We start from the raw sequence: 14,557 nt of genomic DNA, 5'->3' as shown, positions 1-14,557 counted from the left end.
CACTCCAAGGGGAAGGCAGATCTTGGAGGGAGGAGCCTGGGAACCCTGGACCTAAGCGGAAAAATACACCCTTCTCTACCAGCATCTCTTTAAACCTCTTCTCTGTTAAACTGTGCGGGGAGAGGGGGGGCGGAGGGTTGTGTTTTGTGCTTTGGTTTTAACAGGAAGCTGTTCTGTGTTTTGTTTTTTTTTAGCATAGTTTTTTTTTTTTTAAGATTTTATTTATTTGTCAGAGAGAGGGCACAAGCAGGGGGAGCGGCAGGCAGAGGGAGAAGCAGTCTCCCTGCTGAGCAAGGAGCCCAATGCGGGGCTTGGGTCATGACCTGAGCCAAAGGGAGACGCTCAACCGACCGAGCCCCCCAGGCATCCCTGTTCTGTGTTCTTTACAGCTATGTGTAGCCCTAGAGGTGGCATCTCAAAAAACTTGCCTCCAACACTAGGTTTTGGTTGTAAAATGGATTCTCAAAGTGTGCTTTGCTTTGCAGACCACCAGCATCCGAAGCTCCTGGGGGCCTGTAAATTGCAGAATTCCAGCTTCCTCTTCAGACTGACTGTCTGAATCTGAACCTCTGGGTCTTGGGGCCTAGGGATCTGCATTTTCAATACACACCTATTTGATTTTCCAGCACAGTGGAATTTAGGAGCCATGGCTGCTAACACTTGGAGACTCGAGTTGAACTCTCAACCCGGTCTTATACCTCCACAGTCCCTAAAAGGGGGAGGATCATTTCAGGGCTCCAAGTCCACACGCCTGAATTCCTTCTGCTGCGTGGCATGGGCATGCACATGCCTTTGTAAGGCTAACGCCCTGCCAAAAGATAACCACAGGTGGATATGCCCTGAGACTCAAAAGACGTGTACTCTTTCCAAAGATAGCAACAGCAAACCCATGCGGACGACCGTATGTCTCTAGGAGTGTGGGGCTGCACAGCCTTCTATAATGAGTGGGGGCTCCAGGAAGGATCTGTGGGAGAACAGTGTGTTCTGCGAGCTCCTGAGCATGCTGCATTCTCAGAGTCCTGATACGTAAGGTCACCATGTGTCTGTGGCTGTCTTTGGAGATTGCCCAGCCCAGTGTGGCGAACAGCTTGTAAGTGCTTATGGCAAGCGGAGTTGGGCGGCTGAGCCATAAGTTTTGCAAATGGGAGGGAACATCTGGAGTGGTTTCTGGGGGCTGTTGTTAGTATTATTGACAGATGTGAAGGAACCTCATTTGGTTCTGGTGGAGATTTACCCAGGGTGCCACAATAGGTAAGTTGAGGCGAGTCCCAAGCAGCTAGCTGCCATGCCCTCTGGCTCAGATGTCATTTTCTCAGTCCTTTCTTGGGTCTGCCATCTGAAACAGCACACCCTCTTCCCTTGCCTGCTTTCCTTTTCCTCAAAGCACTCAGCGCTCTCTGGCATAAACGCAGGTGCTCACCAATCTCCTTCTGAAGCGTGAGCCCCTGGGAGGCTCCCAGGCTGTGCTGCTCATCACAGGATTCTCGGTGCCTAGAAGTGTTAGTTGAATGAATTCTCGGTAGATGGTATCTCAGAGGAAGAGCCATGGGCTCAAATTGGGACCTGCTCACCAGAGCAGGCAATCTCCAAGGTAATGTTCTGAATGAGTCTGAGCCATGTCAGAGTCCCTGGCAAGCCTACTTGGACACGACAGGTGTGCAAATCTGCATCTGGGGATTGGATGCTGCTTCTACACCTTGTCCTGGGGGCGAATCCCTTCCACGTGGAGCCTTCTGCTGGTCTCCACAGTGTCCCCCAACACACATGGTTCACACTTCCTTCTCCTGGTTTTTGTTTTCTCATTTCTCCCCCTCATCAAAAGTCCTCCAACTCCTCAAGGTCAGCTCCAGCAGTTCATTCTGATGACCAACCCATCGCGATCTTTTCTGATTCCCAATGCCCACTGGCCTTGGGGCCTGGCTGCCCAGGGCAGTGCTGCCTGGTTCTGGGTCTTCCGAGGTGGGAGGCAAGTGGGATTGAGGGACCCATGAGTGCTGAGGCCTGAGCATCTTTCAAAGTCGCTCATAATGCCTTGTGTGTGTGTGTGTGGTGGGCGGGGCACGCAGTAGGTACACATGGAAGCCCTGCGGGTTTAACGGTTCAGGCTCCATCCCTATAGCAAGTAGTTTTCTCACATATTCCTCTCTCTAGGTTACTACTATGTCAGGATCCCTTGTTGAGTTTGTACAATTTTTGCCAAACCAACAGAGGCACACTGGAAGTGGTCCCTGCTGCCACTCCTCTCCCCGCATGGCCACGTTTCCCAGGACACCCCTCCAACCCTTCTTGCTCTTCCTTCTGGACATTACCTCCTGTGTTAGTTTCCTGTGGCTGCTTTTAAAATTACCACAAACTTAGTGGCATAAAACAACACACATTTATTGGCATACAGTTCGGGAGGTCAGAAGTCTGAAATGAGTGTCACTGGGGTGACATCGAGGTGTGGGTGGGGCTTGTTCCTTCCAGAGGCTCCAGGGGAGAAGCCGTGTCCTTGCCTTTTCTGGCTGCTAGAGGCCACCTGCGTTCCTTGGCTCGTGGCCCTTCCTCCATTGTCACAGCCAGCAAGCACATCCTTTGCGTCTCCACTTCCATTGCTCTTCTCTGACTCTCCCATCTTTCAAGGATTCTTGTGATTACACTGGGTTCACTGGGATGATCGGGGATCATCTCCCCACCTCAAGGTCGTTGACTTCATCACACCTGCAAAGTCCCTTTTGTGAGGTAACATATCCACAGGTTCCAGGGATTAGGACCTGGACATCTTTGGGGACCATGACTCTGTCAACCACACTTCCACGAGCTTATCCGAGACACCTCTTTTTCATATCATCTGCTGATTTTCTATTATGAGAAGAGAATTTCTGTTTACCCCACTTTCTCCCCGTGTACTCTCAGTATGTTATTAAGACAATAATTGTTTCCTGCAGAGCCAACTTGTATACTGAGATTTCATTCCTTTTCTTGTAGAATATTTTCTCCCTGGACTTCTAGTTGCCTTTAATCTCTGTCCTGCAACTTATTCCCATGTTTCTCCCGGAGCCCTTCCTCTGAGAGCCCACGAACCTGGGCTCCTGTAGGGCCAGGCTGTCCTCTGGGCACTCACAGCAAGGTGTTAGGTTTCAAGGGAGAGGAGGAGAGAGACAGAAAGGGGGAAAGGGGAGAGATGGAGAGAGAGAGAAAGGTGTGTGGGGGGGTGGCAGAGAGGAGAGCGGCAGGAGAGGGAGGTGAGGGGAGAGAGGGGTGTGGAGGGGGTCAGGGAGAGGGAACAAGCTCCAGAACACTGAGGACACTGAGTGGCGCCCTCACCACCTTTGTGGCCTGGCCTCGGGAGTTGGCCATGTTGCTTCTGCTGCATTCCAGACATCAAATTCTATTCGCAAAGGCCCCCTGAGTTTCATGGGGAGGTGGAAAGAGACACCATCCCCTAAAGGGAGTATGGCAACATCTGGGAAGAACATGAGAACAGAAATATTACACTGGTCAATTTTGGAAAATATTAATCTACTTACAACGTAACACAGTTGTTTTCTCCAACAAGAAATTTGTTCTCTAGTAGACCAGTGCTAGTTGAATAAAAAATTATTTTTTACTCCACTGCGCTTGCTTTTCCCTGTATACCCAAATACAGCAGGCGCTTTAATGTAATCAGAAAACACCGTCATGAGCTTTTAGACCTTGTCTCCCATGTTAGTCCCCTTCCTGTTATCATCGTTTTATATGACCTTACCTTTTTTCTTTGCTTACTGTTAGAAAAATTGCTTTTAAAATGGTCTTTTCCTTCAAAGGATACATCTAGAAATGTACTTTCTGAAACTCCTATAGTAATTCATGCTAACCATCTGAGAAAATACAAAGCAATCTTGTCAGACTTTTGTTTCACAAGAAGGCTGATTATGGGTCAACAGCCATACAAAACCGTAACCACTCCCCATCACCCCTGTGTGACTTGTTCTTGTTTCAAAAACCACTACTTTGAAAATAGATAATTCTATGAAACACAATTATAGTACAATACGTAGCATTTGGACCAGTTGACTCAAATCAACATCCAATAAGAGCCCCAGATTATTTCAGTAAAAAAGCAAACCTAATAAATTATGTCTTTTTACAGTACCTACAATATTAAGTATCCTGTGATGGCAAGCAGCGTTGCATATAAGCCAGGGTGCACAGCCCCTGAATGATTATGTATTGTGAGTGCCCCTGAGGTCACTTTCATCTTAGCTCCTGATCACAAAGTAAACTGTATTTGGCGCTTGGGGAGCCTCAGCCTGATCAGTGGCATGTATGACCTTCTGCCATGAAGGATATCCAAGTGTGCTTTGCAGTCCAGGCCACCCTGTACAGTGGTGTATGTCATGCACTGAGCAACTTCAGGGACACCATTCTCATTAAGGTCATCCTAGGTTTTTTCTGGCAGACAGCAGTAACATATCTTGAGGCTGGGATGCCTTTTCCTAATTCATGTAGAGGTGCATGCTGCCTGGGAGGGGAAAGAACACTGTGACTAGAATCAAGTTTCCCCACATTAATAATAATGTTTAATGCTTATGTCACCTTGGGGTTCTTAATCTCTTCTGTAGTGCCATACACAGTTGATTTATTGGCTTGTTTTCCTTTTTCCTTTGACTTAATGGCTCTTTCTCATTGTTTTCTGAATATGGCTTTGCTTTGCTTCCTGGAATGGGAAACAGAAAGCGTTCCCATTTCTGCCACTCAGAGGGAAGTCTGGCTAGCAGAGAGTGCTGGGATTCACACCCCAGAATGTGGCCACAGGTGGCTGTGATCCTTCAGTAGGCTCATCTGGTCTCAGAACCTCACAGAGGGCAGAAAAGCACCCTTCTAAGGCTTGGGGAGTATTGAGTGGGACACACCAGGTCTTACAACTTCCTGAGGGATCTGCACTAAGTGGAAAGATCCCTCTTGATTCCCTAACCAGAGTCCCTCCTGGGAGGGGAGCCCCTTCCCCTTTGTGTTCTCTCTTCCCTCTCCCTGGGAACCCAGTGCTTTAATTTACCTCCTTTCCTATCAGAAATTCAAGGGTTCACATATTTCATCTATCAGTGAATCTAGAGAGGATGATTCATCTTACAGAATTGCTAATGGTAGAATTTCAGGCATTTCCAGGGAACATAAATGGTGGCGGTCGTGGCCTCTGACTCACCTGTAGGTGGCCGAAGAAGATTAGTTTGCTCCACGAAGGTGTCATGTTGGGCCTGAGACAAATGTTCATTTGACATGAACGACTATATATTGGGACAATTTTAATATCTCCTTAGGAGTTCCCTCAGAGAAGTGTATTTGAGGAAGAAGCCCATTTTTTCACTCCTGGCAGCCCCGTGGTTAAGAAGTGGCCCTTTCATGGCCAGGGCATCGTCATTATAGCTGGGGTCCACCGTCCGCCTCCTCCTTCCTCCAGATCCACACCGGCAAGGCCCTGGGGCTTGAAGGCTGGGACCAGGGGCAGCACGGAGGCCAGAAACATGCAAGGGGCTCTGGTGGGTCCTGGTAACAGGCTGTCTTCTGCTGGCCACCTGAGGTTAGGCTCGGCAGCTGGCAGCTCAGGGACAGGGGATCAAGTGTGCAGCCCATTCCCTGACCAGTGCGCGGGGACATGTAGCCAAGCCCTTCCCCCAGACCTCAGGGTCCCGAGGCTGGTCAGAAGCAGTGGCGGCTGTTCTGGTTTGAGATACTGAGACGCGAAGCCTGGCTTTGTGCAACCCTGGGCAAGTTCCTCAAACCTGTCTGAGCCTGTCTCCTCATCTCTAAAATGGGGAGGACAAAGCGCGCCCTGCAGGGTAGCTGAAGCACATGCGAACCCTTCTGGGGAGAGGCTTGAGCACTCGTGCAATGCGCAAACTCCAGCTGCGCTCATACCACATCTTCTCAGAGGAGGTCGACCCCGGATTTCCTGCTGGAATGTTCTCCCGTGCCTCAGATTTTCAGTGGGTTAAGTGGTGACAAAGACTCTGAGAAGGCGGGAAATCACGGCACCCGAGGCCCCCCCACTGACGCCTGTTAACCCGGTCGCCGCGTCCGGCCCGGGGAAGTGCACATCCAGGGCCTCGGGATCCCCTGGGCCTGGCTGATGCGACAAAAAGCCAGGGCAGCCCCGCGGAGCACTGCTGTCCTGGCGGGGAGGCGCGGCCGGCTAAAGCCCCTTCCCTCCGACACCCCTGCCCTGTCCTGGCGGGCGCCTCCAGCACCCCGTACCGGAGCCCCCGCGCTTCGCAGCTCCCCGTTCCGGAGGGCGGCGGCAGCCGGCGTCGGACCGACGAGAAGACAGGCTGTCTGGGCTGCTCTCGCGACAAGTTCTTCGAGGGCGTGCTGCCAGCGGCTTTTCACCGCGTTGGGCGGAGCCGCAGGGCGGAAGGCGGAAAACCCTGGCGGGCCGGCGGCCACGTGACCGAGCATCGCGGCGCGGATTGGCCAGTGACCCCCGGGCCACGCCCCGGGGGCCGGACCTTCGCTCCCAGGAGGCGGTCCCGCTGCTGGCGGAGAGGCGTCCTCACACGCACTTGGGTGGGGTCGCCCGGGGCATCTCGCTGTTGAGGTCGCAGTTTGCGTCCGAGTTGCTGGGTCTAAGGACGCCGGACACCTTAACTGTGCTGAACTTCGCGTCCTGCGGGACTCTCTTCTTTGGTCCCCAGCAACATGCAGTGTTGCTCTCCGGAGTGGGGTTTTCCAGAGAAGGCCCCAGGGCCCCCAGCGGTCCTCTAGGGAAGCAAGCCTCCCACGCGGGGTCACATCCTCGCTGTCCCCACTATCGTGGTGCTTGAGGCGGGTTCTCGCCGCCCGAGGGCACCCTCTCAGGAAAATCCTTGCAGAGGCCATCTCCTCCTCCCCGCAGTATCCGAACTCAGCCCAAGTCGCTTTTCACTCTCATTCCACCCTGGGGAACACGGATCGGCCCCCAAGACCCCTCCCCGCTCCCGGCTCCGCCTCCGGGTTCCCCAACGTGCATCTGCAGTGAAACCTCTACAGTGACTCACAGTTGCAGATGTTATTACTCTCCTTTCTGGCAGAAGGTGGCAGGCTGCTGCTGGCCTCATTCCTGCGTCTGCCAAATCACAGATGTGATTTCTGAGTGAATTCGCCGCGAAACCTGCTCAGGATTCCCGTGAGCCCTGCCTGAATGGCTCGCGGGTGTCCCTCGTCCACATCTTGCTCCAGCTCTTTGTGGCGCCAAGCATGACGTGAACGCCAGCTCACGGAAACCCGGAGAAAACAGGGACCCTTGCCCGGTGGGGCTCACAGTCTAGAGGACGAGAGAGAACAGGTCCTTTAACAATTACAGTGAATATGCCACAGCTTGCACCGCCAATCGGCCGCAGTTAGGCGTTTATTTGCCAAATGAAATGACCTTAGGAGTTCAGTGTTCTCTCCATTTCACTCAGGAGGACTCCAAGACTCAAGACGTTGTGAATTATCCAGGATCACACAGCTGGTATGATTGGCAGGTAGGATTCAAATCCAGATCACTCCGACCCCAGAGTTCAGGCCCTTCTCAGTCCAGTCTTTCCACTCACCCGCAATTAGTGCAGTAAGATGGGAGGGGGCCAAAGCTATTTAGTTTGCCTACCGGAGTCCAGGATCACTTTTATGGTTCAATGTGAACTGGTCTTTTAGGCAAAGTAGACTTGATAGATGTGGGGTAGAGGGAAAGTGTTTCAGGCAAGGGAACAGCCGGTGCAGAGGTACTTAGTATAAAAGAACATGGCTTATTCGAGTGGACTTAGAAACCCACATGTGTTGTCCTTCCTGCGTTTTACATTCCCAGCTACTGCTTGGCATCACCTGGTTGTCCCGTAGGCACTCTGAGCTCAGAAGTTTCCAGGCTAGATACTTCCCCTTCTCTGCCACATCTGGCCTGTCCTTCTGAGTGGGTCTCTCTGGTTAATGACCTCCCCCACCCTAGTGTTCTTGTAGGAACCCAGGCTTCCAAGACCAGGTGGATCTCTGAAGCTCCTTCTCACATACACTGATTTGCCAAACTCTAGCGATTTCCATTCCCACTGTGTTGTGGCAGCTGGCGTATTACTGTACCTATAGCAAACTGGTTTTCCTGCGTATCCACAGGGCATGGTGCCCTTAGGGCCTGGCTGGGTGTATCAGTGACTCATCGAATCCACTCATTTCAATTTGCTCATCCTGTTTCTGCTGTTGGGCATTTGTACCACCTTCATCCTTGAATGCTAATTTAAAAAAAATTAAAGATTTTATTTATTTATTTGGGAGAGAGAGTGTGTGTGAGCAGAGAAGGGCAAAGGGGGAGGGAGAAAGAATTTGAAGCAGACTCCGCACTGAGCCTGGAGCCCCATGAGACCGAGAGATCACTACCTGAAGTAAAACCAGAAGTCAGCGCTCAACCTACTGAGCCACCCAGTCACCCCCTGAATGCTAATTTCTGTTTCCTTTTACTCTACACTGTGAGCCTGGGCTTGGGGTTTGAAAGACCAAACCTACAAGAACACCTGGGCTTCCAGCTTACTCAGAAGGCAACTTAAGACCTCTGCCACTGGTCTCTTGCCTTTTTGATCCATCTTCCGCTCACCTAAAGGACAAAGTTTCCCCCAGTACTCTTTTTTAAACTGTAAACATATATTCTAATTTTTTGAGATATAATTTACACATAAAATGCACTCTTTTAAATGTACAGTTTGATGGATTAAAAGAAACCTTACTATCCACATTGTGGTAACCACTACCCACATGACATATAGAATATTTCCATCCCCACCCCCAAATTCCCTACTGCCTCTTCCCAACTAGTTTCCCCCACCTCCTGGACCTACATAGTTGGATCTGATTTTTTTTTTTAAGATTTTATTTATTTATTTGAGAGAGAGAGAAAGCAGGAGAGGGGGGAAGGTCAGAGGGAGAAGCAGACTCCCCGCTGAGCAGGGAGCCCGATGCGGGACTCGATCCTGGGACTCCAGGATCATGACCTGAGCCGAAGGCAGTCCCTCAACCAACTGAGCCACCCAGGCGCCCTGGATCTGATTTTTATCATTACAGGTGAATTTCACATAAATATCATACATTATGTACAGTTGAACCTTGAACAACTGGGTTTGAACTGCAGGGGTCCACTTATATGTAGATTTTTTGCAGTACAGTACTGTAAATGTATTTTCTCAGTAACATTTTTTTTCTCTAGCTTTATTGTGAGAATATGGTATATAATACATATAACAATACAAAATATGTGTTAATTGACTATGTTACCTGTAAGGATTCTGACCATCAGTAGGCTATTAGTAATTAAGTTTTGGGAGAGTCAAAAGTTATACATGGATTGTCAACCATGTAAGGGGTTGGCACCCCTAACCTCCATTGTTTAAGGGTCAACTTAAGGGTACTTTTCTGGGCCCCAAATCTTCCACTCAGCATGTTTGTGAATTTCTTCTGTATATTAGAAAAAGTTTTTGCTGTGTAATATCACACTGTGTAAATACACTAAAATTGGTTTATCCATTCACTTATTGATGGACATTTGAATTGTTTTCATTTCTTGGCTACTATGAGTAAGTCTACTAGGAACACATGAAGATGAATCTTTTTGTAAGCATATTTTCATTTTGTTTGGATAAATACCTAGAAGTGGGACATCTGGGTGATATAGTAAGTGTAAATGCAACTTCACAAGAAACCGTCAAATTTTTCCGAGTGGTTGTACCATTTTACATTTTTACCAGCAGTGTATGAAAGTTACAGTTTCTGATAATGTCATCAACACTTGGTATTGTCAGGTTTTTAACTCTTACTGTTGTCATGGGTATATGGTGGTATCTCACTGTGGTTTTAATTTGCTGTGATTTGTGATTGTGAATATTACATTGTTGAGTACTTGGATTTTGTTGTCTTCCTTTGAATAGTGCAGATCATTATTCTGGCAAGTGGTTAATCTGCTTGTAGTTTGGCTAGATTTTTTTCAGTCCTTGTTGTAATCTTTGTTGTGGCAGATCTTGAGTAGCCTTTACTCTTTAACCAGATTAGCCTTTATTCTAAAGCATGGGCTTTCATGAGGCTAGTGGGTTGACAGCAGGAATCTCAAAGTGACCAGGTTGTACATACCATAGAGTGTCCTCACAGATGAATATTCTGGTGCTATGTAAGCCTCCCTCGGTCCTTACTTGCCTCTGGGCTGGAAGTCAGAGGCCTGCTAATGTCTAGCCTAATGGGTTGAACACACACTGGGTAGGATTTAATTTGTTTTAAGTAAACAAATGAAAGGATATTCTTGTACTTCTAAATTTGTGGAATAAGAGTCCCTCATCACATAGAGATTTAATTTCCCTTTCTGGTTTTATTAGTCAGGATCCAACCAGGAAACAAAAATCAAAGCAGCTATTTTAGTAGCATTTAATATAAAGATCTGTCAACTAGGTTTTACTTATTAAAGTAGGTAATTGCAAGTTAAAAACTCAATGGCTTCTTGGCCGCTAGGCTAAGAACAAGTGAAAGGTAAAAATTCCGCATTATGGAGGAGACAACTGCAGGGAGCTGCTTCTTCCCTTAAGTTGGAGGTGCTGGAATTAAAACTTTTAGGATCTTGGCTGAGGGCCCCATGGGGGTGAACTTCAGGGCTCTAAGGAGGAGGTCCCAAGGTCGGGGCTGGCACCTCCCACGGGCTGCCTAATGAGGCTGGTTCTGCCCGTCAAAAGCTCCCAAACCCGCTCCAAAGGTTAGCAAGAGCCGCCTTTGCCAGGATGAGGAAGGGCTGCTGGGGTGAGGCGGGCAGGAACAGGAAGCAGACAGGAAACAGCCCTCCTGGCCTCCTTCTCCAGCCTTGCAGTCTCCCTCGAGCGCCCCCTTTGTGTTCCAGCCCCAGCAGCACAAAGCCCAGGAGAGAGGGTGCAGTGGGAGCTGAGGGACAACAGCTCAATAATGAGCAGCACTCGGATGTTCAAGACTTCTCCGCGTGTTAATTCTATGCCCCCTCTCACCCCCCCTAATTCTATGCCCCCCCTCACCCCCCCACCACATGGGATGCTTGCTCTGTCTCAAGCCGACCTCATGTTTTTCTGCCTCAAATCTTGGCTCATGCTGATACCTACTAACTGGAATATCTGTTCTTGAATATCCAGCTCAGATTCCACAGTGGCATCGTCCCCAGATGCATTTGGTTGCATTGTCCCCTGGGCCCCATATGGTTGTCTGAGCAGGCATCTCGATTGAGAATCCGGATGCATGGCCGCTGATCACAGGGGCACTGACAACTGACCCCATGAGCCAGGTTGTGAGAATCAGTCTTCTCACCAAGCCCCCCAGCACAGGGCTGTGTCCCCACAGGAGAAGTGTCTTGGCTCTGCTGTGTTCTTACCTACTTGTTTACAAGGAGTCGCCTTGATTAGCCCTCATGAAACCTCCATTTCAGTTTTCCTCCCACTCAGACAACGTCTGAGGTTTTTCCCGCTTTAGTTTTAAGTGGTTAAAGTCCTTTGGGATCTCTTCCACTTTCTAATCAATACCAATATTTCCTCAAAACCACCAGGGGACCCCTGTTTTCATTGGCTTTTTTTTTCTGATGCATTATAGATGCGAGTCCAGAACTTCTGATTGCACTCTAAGGCTAACACAGTGGGTACTTCTTTCCATAGAACTCCAGCCTCCAGTGTGAGAGAAAAGCAGCTGGGGCAAGAGACCAGACTACACTGGGCTGCTGATGGCGCGGCGGGGGGAGGTCCTTGACCCAGGAGGTAGGGTCTAGGCAGACCTGCTGGGGGCAGAGGTGGGAGAGGTGAGGGCTGCAGGGCTGGAAGGGAGCTCCACGGAGGGAGAAAGGGAGAGAGAGTGAGAGAAGGGAATTTTGAATATTTGCAATGTAAAGTGCTGTGTTGTATCCTCAAAAATTCCTACAGAAGAGTCTGCATTATTCGCCGAAACTTCTGGAGTTGATTTGTTTTGTTTTATATTTTATTATTTTATTTATTTGTGCTTCAACCCTCAGAGGAAGACTTTAAGGCACTGTAGCTATGGCCTGGCCAAATTTATCAGAGTACAACTTTAAAAATGCATTGAAATAGATCTCAAAACCTTGGAGTAGAGTTGGTTTTCTTCTCAAAGTGAAGTGCAGTTGAGTAGCTCTGGGAGGAAACTGAACAGGGGTTCCATCCTTCTCCAGATGTGGGTGCAGGCCACACCTGCCTCAGAAGGTGGGTCCCTGGGCCCCAGTAGGACCCACTGAATCAGACTCTTCGGAGACAGAGTTTGGAAATCTGCAATTTTCACGAGCTGCCAGCAGCTGTGGAAGCACCATTTCTGCAGCGGAGTCCGAGAACGGCTTCTGGAGGCCACTGCTTTTATCGTGTGGTATAGGACATGGAAGCTGGAGGGAAGGCTGTGACCACGGTCAAGGTCAGGAGCTTCTGGCTGACTCCACGCCACACTGCCGCTCAGTCTGCAAGGCCGCTGCAGGCTTCTCTGATGGCCTCACATTTCCACTTTACTTTCTTCACAACAAAGAGAAAGCAGAGTCATCTCCTGAAAGAGAAGACATAAGAACTCATGACTGCTAAAAAAAAATATTTGGGGCACCTGGGTGGCTCCGTCGTTAAGCGTCTGCCTTTGGCTCAGGTCATGATCCCAGGGTCCAGGGATCGAGCCCCGCATCAGGGAGCCTGCTTCTCCCTCTCCCACTCCCCCTGCCTGTGTTCCTTCTCTTGCTGTGTCTCTCTCTGTCCAATAATAAATAAAATCTTAAAAAAAAAAATCTTTGTCCAAATGACAAACTCTAAATACTGCTTTCTGGTGTATTCCTTTATTGCCCCATGCTCTCCCCCTTTTATGTCTTTTTTGAAAAAACGGTTTATTTATGTTTGTGTGGGGGGGGCAGGGATGTGGAGGGGAAGGGCAGAAGGAGAGGGAAAGAGAGAATCTCAAGCAGACTCCCTGCTGAGCAAGGAGCCAGATGCGGGACTCAATCCCAGGACCCTGAGATCGTGACCTGAGCTGAAACTAAAAGTTGGATGCTTAACCTACTGAACCACCCAGGTGCCCTTCTTCCCCTTTTGTTTTTTGCCTCTCTCTTCCATATCCTTTTATTGTTATCTGCCTGACCAGAACTGTCGCTTTAGAAAGTGGATGGTAGGGACGCCCGGGTGGCTCCGTCGGTGAAGCGTCTGCCTTCGGCTCAGGTCATGATCCCAGGGTCCTGGGATGAAGCCCCGCGTCGGGCTCCCTGCTTCTCCCTCTGTCCCTCTGCCTGCCACTCCCCCTCTTGTGCACGCACGCACTCTCTCTCTCTCTGACAAATAAATAAATCTAAAAAAAAAAAAAAAAGAAAGTAGATGGTGTTCATACAGAGGTTGATTTGATTTCGGATGGGAACGCTGGCCCGTTTCCTCCCAGGGCGATCCTTAGTGCCCTCTCTGGACCTGTCCACCCCGCTCCACACATGAGCACCTGGCCAACAGCTGTGCATTTCCATTGAATTGAACAGGTGATAGTAAATACAATGTTCCTTTCATAGACAAATAGTTTACCTTCTCTTTGATATAACAGATTAATGACAGAAATCTGTATCTATGTAAACTCAACACCATACCATCATTATAAATCGGAAGGTACAAGTTGAGGGAGGGAAGTACAGTATGAGGACCTGCACATTCAGCAAGTCCAGTTGCTCTCAAATGTCCCACTTTTTGGGCATGGTAGGTTTTCCTTCTTCCCCACCTCTCTCTGCTCTTGTGTGCCACATTGTCCCCGGGAGTGGTGGTCCACAACTGCATTTGGCCGTGAGGTTTCTGTCCCTTGAGGTAGTGGTGTTTTGTTGTTGTTGTTGTTGTTTTGTTTTTTTTTTAGGTTCACTTAGTCAACATACAGTACGTCATTAGTTTTTGATGTAGTGTTCAATGATTAGTAACACCCAGTGCTCATCAGATCACATGCCCTCCTTAATACTCATCACCCTGTTACCCCCTCCCCTGGCCCCCTCCCCTCTGAAACCCTCAGTTTGTTTCCTGGAGTCCAGAGTCTTCCATGGTTTGTCTCCCTCTCTGATTTCTTCCCATTCAGTTTTCCCTCCCTTCCCCTATGGTCCTCTGCACTATTCCTTATGTTCCACGTATGAATGAAACCATATGGTAATTGTCTTTCCCTGATTGACTTATTTCACTTAGCATAATATCCTCTAGTTCCATCCATGTTGATGCAAATGGTAGGTATTCATCCTTTCTGATGGCTGAGTAATATTCCATTGTATATATGAACCACATCTTCTTTATCCATTCATCTGTTGAAGGACATCTGGGCTCCTTCCACAGTTTGCCTGTTGAGGACATTGGTGCTATGAACGTTGGGGTGCAGGTACCCCTTCTTTTCCCTACATCTGTATCTTTGGAGTAAATATGCAGTAGTGCAATTGCTGGGTTGTAGGGTAGCTCTATTTTTAATGTCTTGAGGAACTTCCATATTTTTTTCCAGAATGGCTGCACCAGCTTGCATTCCCACCAACAGTGCAAGAGGGTTCCCCTTTCTCTGCATCCTCACCAATACCTGTTGTTTCTTGTGTTGTTAATTTTAGCCATTCTGACAGGTGTGGGGTGGTATCTCA

This window comes from Callorhinus ursinus, unplaced genomic scaffold (genome assembly GCF_003265705.2).
Source record: "Callorhinus ursinus isolate GAN/ISIS: 27379988/994484 unplaced genomic scaffold, GSC_fseal_2.0 scaffold1, whole genome shotgun sequence".
In the NCBI taxonomy this organism is placed as follows: Eukaryota; Metazoa; Chordata; class Mammalia; order Carnivora; family Otariidae; genus Callorhinus; species Callorhinus ursinus.
Note: the sequence above shows the minus strand (reverse complement) of the source record.